The 20,842-nt window shown below is 40.6% G+C and overlaps 2 long non-coding RNA genes across 6 annotated transcripts in view; one reads left to right on the top strand and one right to left on the bottom strand.

Annotated features, from left to right (window-relative positions):
* Positions 1–3,713, top strand: part of LOC148127582 (uncharacterized) — a 32,847-nt gene extending 29,134 nt beyond the window's left edge. Inside the window, exon 4 of the long non-coding RNA XR_015743465.1 lies at positions 2,611–3,713. This is a non-coding gene — a long non-coding RNA (uncharacterized LOC148127582). The remainder of the gene's footprint in view (positions 1–2,610) is intronic.
* A 15,038-nt stretch (positions 3,714–18,751) lies between these two features.
* LOC148127581 (uncharacterized) overlaps positions 18,752–20,842 on the bottom strand; it is a 145,175-nt gene continuing 143,084 nt past the window's right edge. For 4 of the 5 annotated variants that reach the window (XR_015743453.1, XR_015743458.1, XR_015743457.1 and 1 more), the window contains one exon: positions 18,767–18,888. This is a non-coding gene — a long non-coding RNA (uncharacterized LOC148127581). Of the gene's footprint in view, positions 18,889–19,479; positions 19,612–20,842 lie in introns of those variants that run through there. The other variant, XR_015743459.1, reaches the window with a different exon arrangement.

The following is a 20,842-nucleotide window of genomic DNA, read 5'->3' as shown; positions in this document are numbered from 1 at the left end:
GACTCTGAATTCTTTACAAGTTGGAACAATTGGTATAAATGACTAACAAACAGAACCAAGAAGTGAGACAAAAATGTTAATTGAAACAACCCTTAAGAAAGTAAAATAAAATTTTGTAAATTATATAAAGATATAAGAATAGTAATTATAGCTAAAGATATTATTTAATAGTAGATAAATGCAATATAATGCAATATGATATTTAAATCAAAACCTTGTATAGATGCCAAGAACGTTGTTGATACCATGATGTTTTACGATGTAAAAAAAAAGAAAATTAATAAAAATTATTTTAAAAAACAACATGGGCGTTTCTCTGAGCCAAAGGAACACGAAGAAAGAAGTCATTCAGAGAGTCTGAAGATGATGCAATTGAGCAAAGTTGTCATCTGAGGTGAGGAACAAAATGGCACCACAATCTGTTAGATATGTAAAAAAAATGATAGAGCTAGTGGATGGATCTGATGTCAACAGCAGACATCAATAGACTAAAGAGACAAGCTATGATCACATAAAACACAAACTACTCCACAGTTTTGTCAACACGGTTGTTGACATTTCCACTTGCTATCTTTTGTTCCCTGAGGCAATCATCTAATTTTCCTTGATAGCAGGTCTTTTGGTATTATTATCAGCTGGTCTCACTGAGCACAGCTGGAAAATCTCAAGAATCCACTGACTCATTCTGCTTTGTATTGATTCCATCTGATTTGTGGTGCAGAGGAATTCAGAGCAAGTCAATGAATGTAATTGCATTAAATAAGAGGTGAGCATTTGGAATACCCAGCTGCTGAAAGTCTTGTGTGAAATCCTAGACACTTCAAAAAGGAATTCCCAAAATAAAATGTTTAATGATAAGAAAAATGTTAAATATACAATTGGAGATTAATTATATGAATTATATTTAATTACAATTAAACATAAATAAAACTACATTAATTGGACTTTCGTCTCCTATTTTTAAACTTCAAGAGCCAAGTGCATTTCCTCATGTTAAATCTCTAAAACCCGTGACCTTTTTTTCTGCTTCCTATCACTAAAGAAATAGATATGATAGCTTTCTCTGAATTTATGTTGCTGCATTTTGAGGTTTTTTTTTTAGAATGAGTCTACAAATACTTCATTTTTTCTGAAAACCACTAAATAATTCTGTTTGTAGGGCAGTATATATATTAACCTAAGTAAACTGGATAAATTGTGCATTTGCATTTTATGTTTAGGTTTTGCAAATTGTACAAAAAAAGATGGAAAATGCAGCCAAAATGTTCTCTTTGGAAATGTGTTGGTGTGGAGAAACAAGATGGCTATCTTTTTGGGGTGACATTAACTGTGAGAATGTTTGAAGCTATTAATTTTGAGCACCATCTTTGAAGGCATGAACTATCTCCAGCAAATCTAGAAAAAGAGTAGAGTGAAGAATACAACACACACCCTTACTACTTATCTGCTAGACATGGTCCCCACTTGGTTGCCTTTGTTTTTAAAGAAAATAGCTTTGAGAATCCATTACATGGTTACTTAGTCCTCTGCATCTGGTTCAGAGGTGGTATTCAGCAGGTTCTGACCAGTTCTAGGGAATCAGTAGCGGAAATTTTGAGTAGTTCAGAGAACTGGCAAATACCACCTCTGACTGAAGATTTTACAGTATCCTTCCCCTGCCAAGCCCACCAAGCCACACCCACAGAACCAGTAGTAAAAAATTTTTGAATCCCACCACTGATCTGGTTCCATGTAAGAGCTTTCAGGGTTTACAGCCAGCAGAGAACTGTTTTCCATAGGAGAAGAAAGGCTTGGCCATTTCATGGAATCAATTCTTCAACAAGAACATATTTAGCTCTCAGAAAAGCTGCAGAATTAAGAAGAGTGTGGAAAAAAAATAAAGAAATCGGGTAAATGCATTGTAAGAAGAGAAACAATATGGGCAGATAGTTTTCCTATAAACAGAATTTGAGATTTTGCCTTTACAGACAGCAGGAAAAAAAAATCAGTTTGATTTATGAAGTTCCAAAGGCAGATTCATTTAAGTCAAGTAAATTTGTGTTTAGTTTGGAGTGGGTTTTTTGCCTTTGTTTTTAGAAGGAGTGAGACATCCTCATTTTTCTGAACTGTCACCTATTAACATGGCTTGGCAACAGTTTTGTGCAAACACAGGGTGTAGGAAACAGCAAGCAGGTTTCCAAGGGAAGCATGGAGTATGAAACATTGGAACCTGCAGTTCTGCTCCCTGCAGATGAACTTTGACCTTTGACACATACTTCTTTGGATAAAGTTCATCTGCAGGGAGCAGAACTGCAGGTTGAAGAACTATGGAAGCTAAACAAAATGAAGCAATTCATCTGCCTGCACCATGAGATGAAATCAGGATTAACATTAAATCCAACTGTCATACAATCTGATTTGCAGGAAAACATATTTAAATACATTGGGAGGAAGTCATATTGTTAACATAGTACAGTAATGGTGTTTTTCCTTTGCAAAAACTAGGGGGGAAAAATCAACCAACTAAAACAGTCAGTTGGTTAAGATCATCACAAATGATACTGTTCAATGTGATAGATTATGCTCATTGTAACATTTCCAATTCATTGACACTTTTTGTTTGTTTTTCAGGCCAACGTTTGCATTCATTCATGAGAAACAATACTGAAATGCCTTGATTTTTAATCAAGAAGAAATTGGACAGCCGTTTGTCTGAAAAGGTATAGGGTGTTTGCTTGAGCAGGGGATAGGACAAGAAAACCTCCAAGGTCACTTCCAACCCTGTTACTGTTATTCTATCACAGCCTTCTCTTGAGAATTTGTTTTTCAGCTTCCCAGACTATTTTGAATAAATTGGCCTAATTTGTATGAGGGAAGTATATCACCATTCTTGGAGGAACATCAAGTAATGTAAGTGAAAAGGGGGTGAAAAAAACATATCCATTCAAATATCCATTGAGGGAATAGGTCCAATGGAGGAGGTAATATGAAACCTGGGGGGTGGGGAGAGAAGATTACATGGGAAAAAACCAAATCTCATTAAGAAGATTCGTCCAAATTCATATTGAGATATTTGCAATTACACTCTACTTTTTCTCTCGGAAGTGTACATATATCTTTCTGTTTATGCACAAATCATATGTGGTTTCTAAAATAAAGAATAACCTACATTTACTATGTAAGTTCCCCTGGTAAGCCTTGCTGGCACAAATTCCTTGAAGATATCCAAGTGTATCATAATTTGTTATGGCTACTCAGAATCCAGCGTGTATAGAATTGTATTCTCAAAGGTTTATTTCCTTAGTAGACACTCAAGCTTTAATGAAGGAGATAGGTTAACTGGGAGTGTTTTGCAAGATGAATATGAAAAGGACAACTTAAATTATATTTTTAAAAACTCTGAACAAAAGTTTTCAAAAGGATACAGGAAAAGTTGAAAAGCTGAATTGAAAAAAGAAACCTCTCTCAGCTTGGGGTTGAAAAGAAAACTTGAGAAGAAAAAAAGGTATTAAATTCATTTCCAGGAGAGATGTTCTAAAATTTTCTAAGAATATTTTTTTAACCCTGATCAAGAAAGCAGTCCAAACATATTAAGTTTTGCCTTGTTTGAAAAAGTTTAGGTATTTTTGAAGAATACTAATTGGCTTCAGTAGATTCAATTGTAAACTGTTATCTTCTATCTCTCAATACTCAATTCTGTTGAAACCAGCTTTTTTTAATAAAAATTGTTTTATAATACAATATTTGTTTCTTTTCTTTTCTTTACAACGTGCATTTTCTGTTTGAAAGCTTGCCCAGAAATATGCTAAGGATAACAAAATAACTCTATATTATAATATAGTATGACTTTAATAAGATTTTTTCCATGTATTTTGGATGCTTGACTGACTAGTTAGAAGTACTTAGATTTTAGTCCTGAACTGCCACAGGACAATTCAACATACCAGACATTTCACAATTAAAAGCAAAGTGATTAACATCTCAAGTGTTTCACATATGTTGGCTTAGCCATCAAAGTTAAAGGGCAAGTTGCTGCTTTCTAAAAGTGAGGACTCAAACAGAAATACATCAAAAGGAAAAGGAAATGGAAAACATGAAATATGTGACATGGTAGAATTAACATGCAGTTACAGATGTCTTGGTGGCACGTTAGATGTAAATGAACAAAATAACAGTGAGAATTAACACCTCTGACATACTGTCCCATGTATCTTTATTTATCAAGATCTTTTGGGCACCTCTTCAAATTCATTTTCATAAAACCATTCCAATGGAAAATCATCAGCACACTAATGCAATTAAATCCAAACTAGTCCATAGGAATTAGCAAGTAAGAGCTGGCCAAATCTTTTTTGGCTTCTGCATCTGCAGAATCTATCACTTTTGGGAAAGATGAAGAATAAATACCATCATTTGACTCTCTGCAAACTTCCAAGCAAATTGCTGTGGAATCTTCTGCAAAATAAAAACTGATGAAGTTCTACTTTGCAGATGTTACTCAAATTAAAGACAGAATCAATTTGATTTCCTTATTATAGAATTAGGGAAGATGAGATTCTCCAACCGCTAAGCATAATCTTTGAAAAATCTTTCAGGACTAGCTCCTTGCCTAACCTATGGTCACAAGCCACGGTCAACCGCATCTTCAAAAAGGGAGACCCCAACCTAGTTGAAAATTACAGACCAATCTCCTTATGCTGTGTCACCTGTAAAGTCATGGAATCAATTATTAACCAATCCATTATCCTCCACTTAGAGACAAACAACCTACTCTCTGATAAACAATTTGGTTTCAGGAAAAAACTATCCTGTCATCTGCAACTCTTACACTGCAAAAACATATGGACTACACAACTCAATCAGGGCAAAACAATAGACGAAATCTACATAGACTTCTGTAAAGCCTTTGATTCAGTGGTACACAACAAACTACTCCTAAAACTAAAATCTTATGGTATCTCTGGACAACTGCATAACTGGATAGAAGCATTCCTGTCGAACAGACAACAAATGGTCAAAATTGGGGGTGTCCTATCAAATTCTGTACCTGTCAACAATGGTGTCCCCCAAGGCAGTGTTCTAGGACCAACTCTCTTCATACTCTACATAATGACCTCTGTGATCATATTAAGAGCAACTGCGTTCTCTTCACTGATGATGTGAAGCTGTTCAATACCACGGACAATACTGCTACCCTTCAAAAAGATCTTGAATATGTATCAGAATGGTCAAACAAATGGCAACTTCAAATCTCAACAAATAAATGCTCTGTCTTACATATTGCCAAAAAATAAATCAGAAAATAAAATACAAGCTGAATAGTCAAGATCTTGTTGATGATCCAAGCTCTGTAAAGGACCTTGGAATACTCATCTCTAATGATCTAAGTGCTAGAGCCCATTGTAACTACATAGCCAAAAAGGTATTAAGAGTTGTTAACCTAATCCTACATAGCTTTTTCTCTGGTAATGTCACACTACTAACTAGAGCAAACAAAACATTTGCTAGACCAATACTTGAATACAGCTTATCAGTCTAGAACCCACATTACATATCTGATATTAGAATAGTTGAGAAAGTCCAGAAATATTTCACAAGAAGAGTTCTTCACTCCTCTACTTGTTGTAGAATACCTTATGCCACCAGACTTGAAATTCTAGACCTAGAAAACATTGAATTATGCCATCTTCAGTCTGATCTAAGTATGGTATATAAAACCATACAAGACAAGAGCACACAATAGATGCAAACTCCAGGTTAACTGCACCAAACTTTACTGCAGGAAATATGACTTCAGCAACAGAGTGGTCAATGTCTGGAATACTCTACCTGACTCTGTAGTTTCTTCCCCAAACCCCAAAAACTTTAATCTTAGACTGTCTACTATTGACCTCACCCCTTTTCTAAGAGGTCTGTAGGGGGGTGTGCATAAGCGCACCAACGTGCCTACCGTCCCTGTCCTATTGTTTCTTTTATTTTTCTTATATGTACACATTTCATGTATTCATAACTATGTATATACGTATACCTATTATCTTGTAAGCAATTGACAAATCAAATCAATAAATAAATGTGCAGCTAAATCAAAACTCCCAGCAGCTCCAGCCAGCATTATTGATGAGATGACTTGAGCTGTGGTTCAGCCACATCTAGAGAGATAGATGTCTTCAACTTGGCTAACAACAGTTGTTCATGGTGGGAAAAATGGGAAGAAAGTCTCCAGTTTTAAGCTACCTCTCAAACTCCATTATGCTAAAGATAATCTTGAGAAGATACATTGTGAGATGATTTACTTTTTTGGATTACATTTTGTATCCTGAAAGCTTAGATTCTAGTAGAACAAAGATTTTCTTTCTGGAAAATTACTGATTGTGATGTGTTGGCCATATTCACTATAGATGAATGACATTTGAAAGTTCAGTAATTTTTATTAAAGAAGGCACTCACAATTAAGGAAAAAAAGTGCTTTAAGTTATTCTAAATCAACTGTTACTTCTGGCTATTGCAGAAATGAAAACTAACTTGCACAAATGGCAGAGCCTAAGATACTATCTGTAATATAGTTCTTCAGCGAGAAAAAAGAGGAAAATCACATATTTATTTCCTTGTGATAGAAACCACTGGAATAGAATAGAACAGAATAGAATAGAATAGAATAGAATAGAATAGAATAGAATAGAATAGAATAGAATAGAATACTTTGTTGGCCAAGTGCGATTGGACACACAAGAAATTTGTCTTGGTGTAAATACTCTCAGTATACATAAAGAAAAGGTACATTCGTTAAGAATCAAGAATCATAACGTACAACACTTAATGATAGTCATAGGGTACAATCAACAATCAAATCATACAATCAACAATCAAACAGTCAAGTGGGAGGGGATATATGATAAGGAGTGGTGAGAAGATTAACAGTAACAGTAATGTACAATTTGTAAATCGTTGAACAGTGTTGAGGGAATTGTTTAGCAGCGTGGTGGCTTTCGGAGGAAAAACTGTTCTTGTGCCTAGTTGTTCTGGTGTGCAGTGCTCTATAGCGTTGTTTTGAGGGAAGGAGTTGAAACAGTTTATGACCAGGATGTGAGGGTTCTGTAAATATTTTCACAGCTCTCTTTTTGACTGGTGCAGTATACAGGTCCTCAATTGAAGGCAGGTGGGTAGTAATTGTTTTTTCTGTAATCCTAATTATCCTCTGAAATCTGTGTCTGTCTTGTTGGGTTACAGAACCAAACCAGACAGTTATAGAGGTGCAGATGATAGACTCAATAATTCCTCCATAGAACTGTATCAGCAGCTTCTTGGGCAGTTTGAGCTTTCTGAGTTGGCACAGAAAGAGCATTCTTTGTTGTGCTTTTTTGATGATGTTTTTGATGTTAGGTGTCCATTTTAGGCCATGTGATATAATAGAATCTAGAAATTTGTAAGAGGTGTAGTATAGGAGGGTTTCTTCTAAAGTCTACCACCATTTCTAATGTTTTGAGTGTGTTCAGTTCCAGATTGTTCTGGTTACACCACGAGGCAACTTGTATAACCTCCTGTCTGTCTGTAGATTCATCGTTGTCTCAAATGAGAGCAATCACTGTTGTGTCATCAGCAAACTTCAGTATTTTAACAGATGGATCGTTTGAGATGCAGTCATTGATATATATATAGGGAGAAGAGAAGTGGAGATAGCACACAGCCTGGGGGGGGGGCTGTGCTGATTGTACAGGTATCAGATGTGATTCCACCTAGCTTCACCTGCTGCTTCCTGTCTGTTAGGAAGCTTATGATCCACTTACAAGTGTGTTCAGGTACCGCTAGTTGGTTTAATTTACTTAGAAGAGTGTCTGGAATGATGGTATTGAATGCTGAACTGAAGTCTACAAAGAGGACCCTTGTGTAGGTATTTGGAGATTCCATCTCCAATGCAGAGCCATGTTAACAGCATCATCTGTCGATCTATTTGCTTGGTATGCAAACTGCATGGGATCTAACAGCAGATCCGTGATGGTTTTTGTTATGTCCCTGGACCTTGAAGAAGTTCCCACCAAGGTCCGTTCGCGCTGCGGGGGCGACTGCCCCTCCTCATTGGCTGGGTTTCCCCAGCAGCCTGCTATAAAAGCAGGCTGCTGGGTCCAGCCCTTGAGCTGTTCGCTGCGAGCCAGTCCCAGTCTGAGCAAGCACGTTCAGCCCTTGTAAATAAACCTTGTTGCACTAAGCCCTGGTTCAGCCTCTTATTTCCCATACTTAATACTGGCGACGAGGATGGGATGGCTACCAGAGGCAAGCTGCAACGCTGAATCACTAATATGCTGATCTGCAGCCCAGAGAGAGAGAACGATCAGCCAAAATAGGGCAAGCACTGACCGCAACCCAGAGAGAGCGATCAGCCCGAAATGAGAACGAACGCTGAATCACTATAACGCTGATCCGCAGCCCAGAGAGAGGGCGGTCAGCTAAAATAGGGCAAACGCTGATCGCAGCCCAGAGAGAAAGCGATCAGTAAACAAGCCAGCGAGAGTGAGAAGCGCTGCGAGTCGCAGCCGCTCGTGCCGTTTAGGCGCGAAATTCAAATAGCTGTCAGCTGAAGCACATTCAAATACAACACAGCGTTGTATTACGAAGTCACTAACGCCCACACAGGCGCGAATTTCAAAAGACGCTACCAACGACCCTTGCAGTCTAAACACCTTCTGATCCCCAGAGAGAGAGAAGGGAATTGCAAATTTCACCAGAGCTGAAGTCACTTGCCTAGCACAGGCACTAAACCTCTACTGCTACCCCAGAGAGAGAGCACTTGCCTAGCACAGGCACCAAACCTCTACTGCTACCCAGAGAGAGAGCATTTTTTCCCCAACAGGTTAACCAGCAGACCTACAACATGAACGCCAATCCAGCCTTCCCAGCATTCAAGCCAGATGAGGAGAAGTGGGAATCATACAAGAATCGATTTAATTATTACATCGACGCCATCGGATTGGCTGAGGCAGGGGAACACCAAAGAAAGCACATTTCCTGACCTACTGTGGAGCCATCGTTTCGATACAGCCACAGCTCTTGTGGCTCCACGTGAGTTAAAAATGTCCCCTGGACAGAACTGTTAGAAATCCTTACTAACCACTATTCTCCTAGACCTTCACAGATTGCCAGACGTTTCACCTTCAGAATGAGGAAGCAGGGGGACAAAGAGAGCATCAATCAGTACATGGCTGCTCTCAGGACTGCAGCACTCCATTGTGGGTTTGGCAGCTACCTTGATGACATGCTCCTAGACCAGCTGGTCTGCGGGGTCAAGGACCCGCGCCTACAAAGACGGCTGCTCGCCAAAAAGACCTTAACCTCGCTCAAGCCATCGAGGAAGCCCTGGCAGAGGAGCTGGCATCTCATTCAGCCACCGAGATCCAAGGTTCTGTCACCAAGCAAACAGCAGTTTCCGTCCACTCAGAAGAGGTGATCAATGAGGAAGACCCGAGTGACGAGGCCGACATTCACCGCCTCACAAACGCCAGGCGCCCTCAGGTAGGAACCAGACAGGATAACACCGGGCCATCCAAGCACATCACGTTGTGCCTTTCCTGTGGTGGACCCCACTTGAGGACCACATGCAAATTCAAAGGAGCCACTTGCAACAACTGCCATAAGAAGGGGCACATTGCAAGAGTATGCCAAACCTCACACAACGCAGCACAAAGGGCATCTTCATTCGCACATGCCGGACCCAAAAGGCAAGTATTAAACTGCCGCACTAATCAAACTTGCTATTCTATTAGTAAAATCTCTTTCCGTCTTATTAGAAGGTAAACCTTGCAACATGGAGGTTGACACGGGGTCAGCGCTCTCCATTATTTCCTGGAACACCCTCAAGGAGCTTCAACCCAGCCTATCAAGAAGCCGACTCCAGAAGTGCCAGCTTAGCCTAAAGGACTACCAGGGAAGACCATTCCTGTAATCGGCAGAGGCAAGTTTTTTGTTAATTTTAGAACCTTTAAGGGCCACCTACCTCTAGTGGTAGTGAGCGGCAACCTCCCTACACTTTTGGGACTTGATTGGTTTCCCCACCTCGGGTTAGGTCTAACAGGAGTCCATGCTACCTCAACCTCTGACACGGACTCCCTGTTTGCTGATTACTCAGACGTATTCAGTGATGAGTTAGGGTGTTATAATGGCACCCCTATCTCATTTTCAGTCGATCCCCAGGCAGTCCCAATTCGGTTAAAACCTCGCAGAGTTCCATTCGCCATTCGGCCTAAATTAGACTTTGAATTAGATAAATTATTAAAACAAGGGATCCTGGAGCCTACAGACTTCGCCAAATGGGAGACGCCCATCGTCACACCCCTAAAAAAAGATGGTAGCCTGAGAATTTGCTCAGACTACAAGACCACAATCAATAAATTCTTGCAAGTTAGCGCTTATCCAGTACCCGTCATTCAGCATTTATTACATACTTTTGAACCTGGCACTATCTTTGCCAAATTGGACATGTCTCAAGCATATCAACAGTTCCCTGTTGATGACCAAACGGCAGAACTTCAGACCATTGTCACCCACAGGGGTGCTTTCCGGTGCAAGCGTCTCCAGTTTGGCGTAAGTGTTGCCCCAGGCATTTTTCAATCCCTCATGGAGCGGATTTTACAGGGCCTTCCTGGAGTAGTACCCTACTTCGATGACATCTTAGTCTCGGCCAGGAACAGACCCCAACTCTTCCAGAGAGTTAGAGCAGTCCTGGAGAGGTTCAGGCAGCATGGCCTCAAGTTAAAAAAAAGAAAAATGTGCCATTGCCACTAGACAGGTGGACTTTCTGGGTTATAAAATTGACGCCTCAGGCATTCACCCCTGGAGTCCAAGGTTAAGGCAATACACGAGGCACCCACTCCAACCTCCAAAGCAGAACTGCAGGCCTTTTTGGGGCTCTTGAACTTTTACGCGTCATTCCTGCCCCATAAAGCCTCTGTGGCAGAACCCTCCACAGACTTCTGGATAAAAAACGGTTTGGCACTGGGGACACAAAGAAGACTCCGCTTTTGCGCAGTCAAGTCGCTACTCACATCAGAGGCAGTGCTTATCCAGTTTGACCCCAACCTCCCATTAGTACTGGCAGCAGACGCATCTCCTTTCGGCATTGGGGCAGTTTTAAGTCACAGACTGCCCAACGGCTCCGAGGCCCCTATCGCTTTTTTTTCCAGGACGCTCTCTGCAACAGAGCGCAATTACAGTCAAATTGATAAAGAAGCCTTGGCAGCTGTTACAGCGGTGAAGAAATTTCACGAATTTCTCTTTGGCCACTTTTTCGAGCTAGTCACCGACCACAAACCGCTTTAGGGTTACTAGCAGGTGACAAGCAGACCCCTCAAATTCTGTCCCCCAGAATGACCAGATGGACCCTTTCCTAGCAGCATACTCGTATAGACTTGTGCACCGCCCGGGTAAAACATTGTCCCACGCAGACGCTCTTAGCCGCTGCCCCCTGCCTGACCCAGCTGAAGACCCTGCCCTGGTCAACGCCATTTTTGAAGTCACCCAACTGGACCTACCAATCACTGCCCTTGATATTGCCAATAAATCCAAAACGGACAAAACGATCGCCCAGGTACTGGACTGGGTGAGGAGGGGGTGGCCGGGCAGTGACATTGAAGCTAAATTCACGCCATTTAAGACCCGCTTACAGGAACTGTCGAGCTTACAGGGCTGCCTGCTATGGGGCACTCGAGTGGTCATCCCGACATCTCTGCGTACCCGAGTGCTGGAGGCGTTGCACGAAGGCCACCCTGGCATCGTCAGAATGAAGGCGTTGGCGCGAAGCTACATTTGGTGGCCCGGCCTTGATGAGGACATCAACAAATGGGTAAGCTCCTGCCATCCCTGCCAGGTTTCCCGTCCATCCCCTCCAATTGCCACCCCCACCAAGTGGGAAAGTGCCAACGCACCCTGGTCCAGGATTCACATCGACCTCGCGGGCCCATTGCATGGCAAAATGTTCCTCGTGGTCGTAGACTCTTACTCAAAGTGGATTGATGTGGCACAACTATCCACGACCACTTCACAAGCAGTCATCAAGGCATTGACTCGCCTGTTCGTAACGCACGGTCTACCAGACTCCATTGTTTCCGACAATGGTCCCCAATTCGCGTCAACCGAATTCAGTCGTTTTACGGCCAACCTGGGCATTCGTCACATCTTCACGGCCCCCTTTCATCCTGCCAGTAATGGGCTAGCAGAGAGAGCTGTTAGGACCACTAAAGAAGCCCTGGCCAGGTTCAACAAGGATGACTGGCACCACAAACTATCCTGTTTCCTGTTAAGCCAGCATTCAACCCTTGCACAGTAACCAACAAGTCCCCGGCCGAGCTTCTGATGGGCAGACGCCTGCGAACTGTATTGGACAGGCTCCACCCACATTACTGCCCTGACTCTCCTCTCGCTTCCACATCGGGAGTAGGCATTTTGTCTTGCAGGAACCCGTGTTCGCGAGAAACTTCGCTGGCGACCCATTGTGGATCCCGGGAGAAATCGTAGCCATCACAGGACCCAGATCATACCGGGTTAAGCTGGAAGATGGCCGGGTCTGGAGACGACATCTGACCAGCTTGGAGATGCCAGGGCACCCTTGTCAGCTGCGACTGGGGCACAGACGGTGAGAGTCCGCTGCAACTTCCACACAGCGACATCGACTCCGATGACCTGCTAACGTCTCCAGCCGGACCAGAGAATCCAAATGATGACTGCGGCGACCTAGCGCCCAACCCATCCGAGCCAGACGGGCGTGAGGACACTCCCAGCGTCCAGCCCTACTGACCCCGGACCTACTCCGACCGAGGGTGGTACTGGGACTCATCATCGAGCCAACAGTCGCCAACGGACTCTGATCCACTGAACAGCACACCAGAGTTGCGCCGCTCTGGGCGCCAGCACAAGCCTCCCGTATACCTCAAGGACTATGCGTGTTCGCATCTGGGGGAAGGGGTGTTATGTCCCTGGACCTTGAAGAAGTTCCCACCAAGGTCCGTTGCGCGCATGGGGCGGCTGCCCCTCCTCATTGGCTGGGTTTCCCCAGCAGCCTGCTATAAAAGCAGGCTGCTGGGTCCAGCCCTTGAGCTGTTCGCTGCGAGCCAGTCCCAGTCTGAGCAAGCACGTTCAGCCCTTGTAAATAAACCTTGTTGCACTAAGCCCTGGTTCAGCCTCTTATTTCCCATACTTAATAGTTTTCAGGTGAGACAGCACAAGCCTTTCAAAGATTTTCATAACTACAGATGTTAGAGCAACTGGTCTGTAGTCATTCAGTTCCATGATGGAGGGCTTCTTTGGCACTGGGATGATGGAAGAACATTGGAAGCAGGAATGCTTATGCCTGCCTGTTTTTGTCAAATGAATGGATTTATCCTCTTGCTGTAAGTTGCAGGTGGCATGTATCTTCTTAATGTCTTATATTCTATCTTCTACTACTGACATTTTTACTTTTCATTTTCCATTTTTATAAAATGAGAGCACACATGAAGACAGCATCTATACACCAGCGCAATGAGGCAACTGAAATTATTTCTGTATGAAATATAATCTCTTTTTTAAATACAGATACTTGGCCAACATATATGGAGCAGCAGTTTTTGTAACACTAATTATAATGGAAAGAGAGAAAGAGACCCAAAGACCTATTGACTCAACAGGGGGCAGCAGAGATGTGATCTTGATAACACCGAGACCACTATGAAATTTAGGAGTTGTATTCTTGGGGCTGTTTCCAGCGGTAGGATTGAAATAATTTAACAACCGGTTCTCTGCTCTAATGACCGGCTGGATGGGTGTGGCCATGGGTTGTGGCAGACAGCACTCAGCCTCCCTGCAGCCTCCTGTGAGCAAAAACGGGCTGCGGGGGGGGCACACTCCATTTTAGGCCTAGGAGGCCTCCCTGCAACCCCCTGGGAGCAAAAACCGGCCAGAGGGGGGCTGGGCCACATCCCCACATCCCATTTTGGGCCTAGTAGGCCTCCCTGCAGCCTCCTGTGAGCAAACATGGGCTGCAGGGAGGCGGCACCGCACCTCCCATGCCCCATTTTGGACCTAGTAGGCCTCCCTGCACTTACCTGGGAGCCAAAACGAGGCAGATGGGGACTCCTGGAAGAGGCAGGATAGGAGTGGCAGGGCCAGCTAGCAATTTAACAACCAATTCAACTGAAGTGGTATGAACGAGTTGAATCCCATCACTGGCTGTTTCCTTGTAGACATTTCATTATTTATCTAGATATCATCATCAAGGTGAGAGAATTTAGGATTTGCTGGAGACAGGCAGGCAGGCAGACAATGTGACCAGCCTAGGAGCAATGCTGTTCATGTCCTTTGTAAGGTACTCCTTCCATGTATAAATTTTATGCCTAATCTCTGTATCAAAAAAATAACCTGTTGCTAAGTTACTTTTCAACTAGACAACTGCATAATTTCAAACATTTTTTTCATTTAAGAATGGGCAAAAATAAATAAGCTGAGAATTAACCTTTTATTAGAACATCCCTTTATACAGAGAGGGAGTTAGGTGTGTATGTGTGTAATGCACCTCCCTTTTTCTTTTATTTCTACATTTCTCCTTTTCAGCTTCCTCTCTTTCTTTTTTGAACTACATTCATCATTTGAAGAAGCCTGTGAAATAGCATTTAATTGGAAATGACAGGAAACTAATCTTTTAAAACTTTGTACCTTTGTCAGTTTAGTCACTCCCAGACCCTAATGCAGAGAATACTTCATTAAAGCGGGTCAGCACCCTTGACATATCTAACTCTATAAAATGAAATGTTTCATAATGGGCTCAAATTGAAAAACAGCTTAATTTATGTTCTCATTAGATTCAGGGGAAAGAGCTGGGTCATATGTTCGAAGGGATTTAAAGATGGAAAGACAAAGCCAAAAATGGCAGAACAGCTCACATTTCAGCTACTTTTTTTAAAAAAAATGCCTATAATTTCATACTTATATATGGAATGAAGCAAGTGGTACAGTGGCCTAGAGGTGGAACTCTTGCCTCACAATCAGGAGGCTGGTTCGATCCTAGGTAAAGGCAGATATTTCTCTCTCTGGGCACACTGAGAATATATCTGGTGAAAAAAATCTCCGCACTGGTGACAGGAAGGGCATCCAGCCAATAAACAGTCACCTCTATTCAGTTGCCCAGACTCTACACTGTAAGGGATTATGGGGTCATTAAAAGAGGATGCTATGGTATCAAGTGATGGTTCATATCTTGCTAGATTAGTGTTAGTTCTCTGTTTGAATTAATGTTTCACTTTCTCAGGTGAGGCACCAGGTAATCCAAATGCTTTATAGGTAGTGTTTGACTTACAACAGTTCATTGGACAACCGTTCAAAGTTATAATGGCACTAAAAAAAATGACTTGTGACCGCTTTTCACATTTATTATTGTTGCAGCATCCCCACGGTCACATGTTCAGACCTTTGGCAACTGACTCATATTTGTGATGATTGCAGTGTCCCAAGATCATGGGATCACCTTTTGTGACCTAACATGCAAAGATAATAGGGAAGCAAGATTCATTTAATAACTTAACAACTGCCGTGATTCACTTAACAACCATGTCAATAAAGATTATAAAATGGAGCAAAATTCACTTAACTTTCTCACTTAACAAGAGAAACTTTGGGCTCAGTTATGGTCATAAGTCGAGGACTACCTGCATTCCACAATTGAGGCATGGTTTTGCATTCACATTATTAGTAAAGCCCATGAGACAAAAAAATCAGACAACCAGTTTATAAAAGAGTTCATAAAAAGTCATCAGAAAATATGCACATATATTTAGGAATGAGCATAAAGCTCTAGTTCTATATACATATACAACTCTTAGGAATATGGATAACTATGCTGGTATAACTTTGAAAAGAAACCACAATTATGAAAATCAAAGTTGCTTTTAAAAACTCTGGCTTCCTTTGGGTTGAGGATAAATGTTTAAATAATGTGGACCTGTACATTTAAGGTCCATGAGGAAATAACAGTGGTTTGTTGGCATTTGAGATTAGTGAGTTAATTCAAATTTTTGCTTTTTTTTTTCTTCCTCACATCTATTTACTAGAAGTAATGATATGGTAAAACTGGAGCTGACAAAGCACTTATAAGCTATAAATTTTCAAACTAAGTTGGCAGCCATTTCATACTGTTGATGAAATGTCTTTCACAGAAACTTGACCGTCCAGTTTCATTCAATACCAAAGTAATTTAAGGTTCACATATCTATTTAAGAATGGCTTTAACTAGATGTTGGCTCAATGCCTTTCCCTTTGGGTGAGGTTTTAGGATCCTATCTCAGTCTGCTTGGGGCTGGAAGGCTTTCTAGGCATCAGTATAATACAATTAACAATGTGGTGCTTTTCTTTCAGTCTTTTTTTTTTCTAGAATGCCCTTATTTTTCTCTGCTGGTATCTAAATCTTTGTGCTTTTTCACTTCTTCACCAAGTCATTGTAAGCATTATGACAATAGTGCAGGACACAAGTATTTTCAGCATACCTGCAGATGTATGCTCAAAAATGTCATGACAGCGGCCACAAAGGTGCCATCAAATCTCTGCTTATATTTATATGTGCCGCATACACATTGCATATCAAAAGAGGTAGAGTTTTGACCTCATTGTCCTAAAAACCATCTTGAATTTTTGACCACAATGTGCAGACACACCTGGTGCAAGGATTCACATTGAGCAATTATTCAAGGCAATACATAGCCTTTCAAAGCACTGGGTGAAGCCCAGAGGTGGTATTCAGCAGGTTCTGACCAGTTCTGGAGAACCGGTAGCAGAAATTTTGAATAGTATGGAGAACCGGCAAATCTGACTTAAGATTTTACAGTATCCTTCCCCTGCAACGCCCGCCAAGCCACACCCACAGAACCGGTAATAAAAAGTTTTGAATTCCACTACTGGTAAAGCCCTAAAAAAATTTCAGAATTTGCCCCCAGACCTAATTCTAAATGTAATTAAAGAGTGAACAAAGATTGTATTTCCCCCTTAAACATTTTCATCCATTTAAAATATTTTAAGTTAAATGGAAAAGAAATTGTCCTGGCCCCACCCATGTTTTGGAATGTAGCTCGCAATAGCCCACTTGAAGGTCGAGTGTGTATTTCAAGTGATAAAATGTTGCATGCTTCTGCTCTAGTGCTTAAGAGGAAGAAATGTTTTTTCTAAAAATGGATAAGCAAGATGTGAAAGTATTTAAAAGCATTACAATCTATATGAAAGGTAGAAAAATAAAAAATAAAAACAATTGTGATTATACTTGACATGCCCACAACAAAAGTTCTATCTTGGTAAATCCAATCTCAATTTGTGATTTTTTTCCCCCTCAATTTAAAAGGAGATAAATGAATTCTTCAACTATTAATTATATTTGAGACAAAGTAGTCTGGCCATTAGAACTTCCACATATTTATTTAGCCTGTGATATTTTTATTCATTCATATTTGAAACACTTGTAATTTAACCTGGTGTTAGATATTCAATGGGAAGAGTCAGTGATGTCAGACTTCCCCCATTGGTTCATTTTCTAGGCGGGAAAATGAACAGCCATCTGTGGCTGAAATTGTGGACAGCCACCTGTAAAAAGAGCAGCAGGCACACCGGGCGGCAATCTTTTGTTCAGAGCTAAATAAAGAAATCCTTCCCTCCTACCATTGTCCTGCCTCTTCAATCTAGTCCACATCTAACATAATCCCTGTATGACAAAGGCATAAATATGATGTTTGAAACTGCTAAACTAACCACTTACAGATTAAACAAAGAACAGCAGGTCAAAAAGTAGACATTTAATGGCAGTCATTTTCCACTCAATATATGTTTATATGTCCTAGTAAAAAAAAAAAAAGCACAGATATTATGGATTCATGTGGAGGTATATCTTTTTCAGTTCTCAATTTGGCAACTCTAAGATGCGTGACTGGGGAATTCACATAAGTACTAATCACAGTTGATCCTGCTTAGCACTTGGGTTGATCCTGCTTAGCTCTTCAGATCAACCACACAGCCTGTTAGCTGGTGCTACCGAATAAGGTGCCCTTTAACTCTTCTGACTCTCTCCTTATTTTATAACCAGAGATAAGCAGAAAAACAACAAAACAATTGGATTTCTCTTTGATTTCTCTCTGTGGCTGCAAGATACATTTTTGTAGTCACAAAGTAGGCACAATACATTTCTGTTGGTGTGTAATTTCAGACTCCCTCCCCCCTCCAATGGGACAAAGCAACAATAACTTTGAAATAGCCAGGTTTTAAATTAGTCTTCAAGTTTGAATGTTCTCTGACAAAATCTCTGGAAGTGATTTTCCCCCACTTCATTACCCTTTATTTATTAACAATATCTGTCTCTTTTTTCCCCCCAAGGAGATCAATCCATGAGATCACCCATGAGATGTTGAGCTGAGAGTGAGAATGATCTTCCCAAAGTTGCTTACTTGCTTCCATGGTCATGGGGACTGAAACCTGATCCCAGTCCAATACTGGAATCCTACCTTGCAGTGTATCTATGCAGAGTTTGTTACACAAATATAAGACCTTGTTCAGCACTATTAATAGTTAGGGAAGGCTAACACTAAACTGCATCTCAAAACTGATTCTTCGATCTATTCTAGATCATGTAGAGTTAGAAAGTGTCATTTGATTAAATTTCATTATAATATGAATCAAGTTATCACTATAATCACTCTTGGTGCCATTCACCAGATGAGCTTGGTATGTAACATTATCTTTGAAACATGTTTGCTGTATCAAATAAAATTCCACTCTCTGAGTTGGCAGTTTCCCAAGGATTTTATTAGAAAGACAGCTGCTCTCTAAAGTATGATTTCATCATTACCGGTAAACAGCCAGTATCCCAGGATTCCTCTATGGTCTAATATGCCACCTGATGTAAAGTCTGATGCATAAAACCTGAGGAAAAAAACAGGAAAAATTCATTAGCATGACTTAATTCCTGGCAGACTTCAGATCCAAATGGAAGCTTCAAACGTCATCCTTCTCTCCTTTACTCTTTCTCCTATAAATAATAGTAAAACAGGATTAGGTTGATTCAATCTGTCAGGGTTGTGTAACCTCTGCTATGGTCTGAATCATAGGGAAAAAAGAAGTGTCATAAATGTTGATGGAATGCACAAAGAAAGTAGAGTTTATATTTTCAGGCATGGTGTTTAACTCCTAATGGTGTGCAAACTTTTGGGGTGCCAACCTGAAAACCTCTTACCCTGTTTCCTGATTACAAGCTCATCTAACTAATAGAAATGAAAAATTTACCATTCGCAAATTCTCTACTGAATCTATTTTTTTTCCAATAGGAATTAGAGAGTTGGACAATCTGATCTGCATCCCAAGAAGCCAAAGGAGGTCAAGGAACAAAGGGGATTTTGCTTCAAAGTTATATCTGAGAAATAGGCAAATATTTTAGGGAGAAACTTTTTTTTCTTTTTACCATGTGAGCTTAAGTCCAATATTTTGTCTCCATACAAATAATTGATTTATGCCAGCCTTGAATCATACATCAGATGTGTTCTGGAAGATCTTATAATTTCCTCTTTGAACATCCTGTAATTTTTTTTTCTTCATTCAAGAAAAAACAGACTCTTCAAAGTTAATGATGGTCAAAGAGGTCCATTCTTGTCCTCTTCATCCCCGACATCTTCATTTGTGTGAAGGTTAAGAGAGAGACAGAGACAGAGACAGAGACAGAGACAGAGACAGAGAGTGGGGGGTCAGTTTGGTATAGTGGTGAAGACATCAGGCTAGAAATTGGGAGACTGAATTCTAGTCCTGCCTTGGACATGAAGCCAGCTGGTTAACTTTGAGCCAGTCACTTTCTGTTGGCCCTTGGAGGGAAGCAATGGCAATTCATTTCTGAGAAACCTTGCCAATTAAACTCTAGGGACTTGTCACAGCAGTTTCCAAGAATCAGATATGATTGAACAGAAGTAAAAAGAGAAACTGGCATCAAACAGAAATAAAATCAAACATTATAGTTCATGTTAATTGCTGGACTTTCCTCTTCAGCTCTCATAAGATTCTCAATTTTTTCCAGAATGTAAAACTGAGAGAGGTATATGGGATATGAAGGGCAGGAGAAGGGAAGACAAACTCCTATAATCTAAAAAAGTTCTACTTCTGTAATTTTGGATTTAAACCATAAAAACTCTATCATAACGTTTAAGAGTTATTAGCACTTTGGGATCAATTGCTTTTTTGTATATTATATTTACTCTTCAGTATCATTGCTGCTCTATACCTCAGACATTTTAACAGCTAAGTGGTGTTACAAATCCCCATCTGTTTTACTCAGAAATGTTGGGTGGCATGTTTAAAAGTTAAATAAATAAAAGTGATATTTAGAGATTTTATCTAATCAGGATTCCACAATGGATGACAAATTGCCCTCTTTTAACGTATAATTAATTGCTCTGAAAGGCAGGGTAGAAGGTTAAGTGAAAGCTTTTGGCATTTTGAATGTGTGTGGTTTGTGACTGGAAACCCATACAAAAAATCAAGAATAAAAAAGACCATTGAATATTGGTCCAATATTACAGCTATGATATATCATTTTTCAAAGGCATCCTGACAACCAAAGGCCCAAGTTGTTCTTCTGTGATCCAGAAGATGCTTATCTAGTAGGACATGTTTTACCCCACCATGATTCTACACAACTTTTTGTTTGTTTTTGTTTAATTTTAAGGAAATAGTTGCCACTTTTTCCATTCTTCTAGAATAATTCAGACAGACAGAGACAAATTCCATACTTTCCACATTTAAGTTACAGCGCAGAACCAAGTGGCACATCAGTTAGAATCATATTGCTATATTTGTCATCAAAATCAGGTTCCTGTTTCCAATTAATATGTCT

This window comes from Pseudonaja textilis, chromosome 1, assembly GCF_049901715.1.
Source record: "Pseudonaja textilis isolate UNSWEBS1 chromosome 1, rPseTex1.2, whole genome shotgun sequence".
NCBI lineage: Eukaryota > Metazoa > Chordata > Lepidosauria > Squamata > Elapidae > Pseudonaja > Pseudonaja textilis.
Note: the sequence above shows the minus strand (reverse complement) of the source record. Positions and strands in the feature narration are given on the sequence as shown.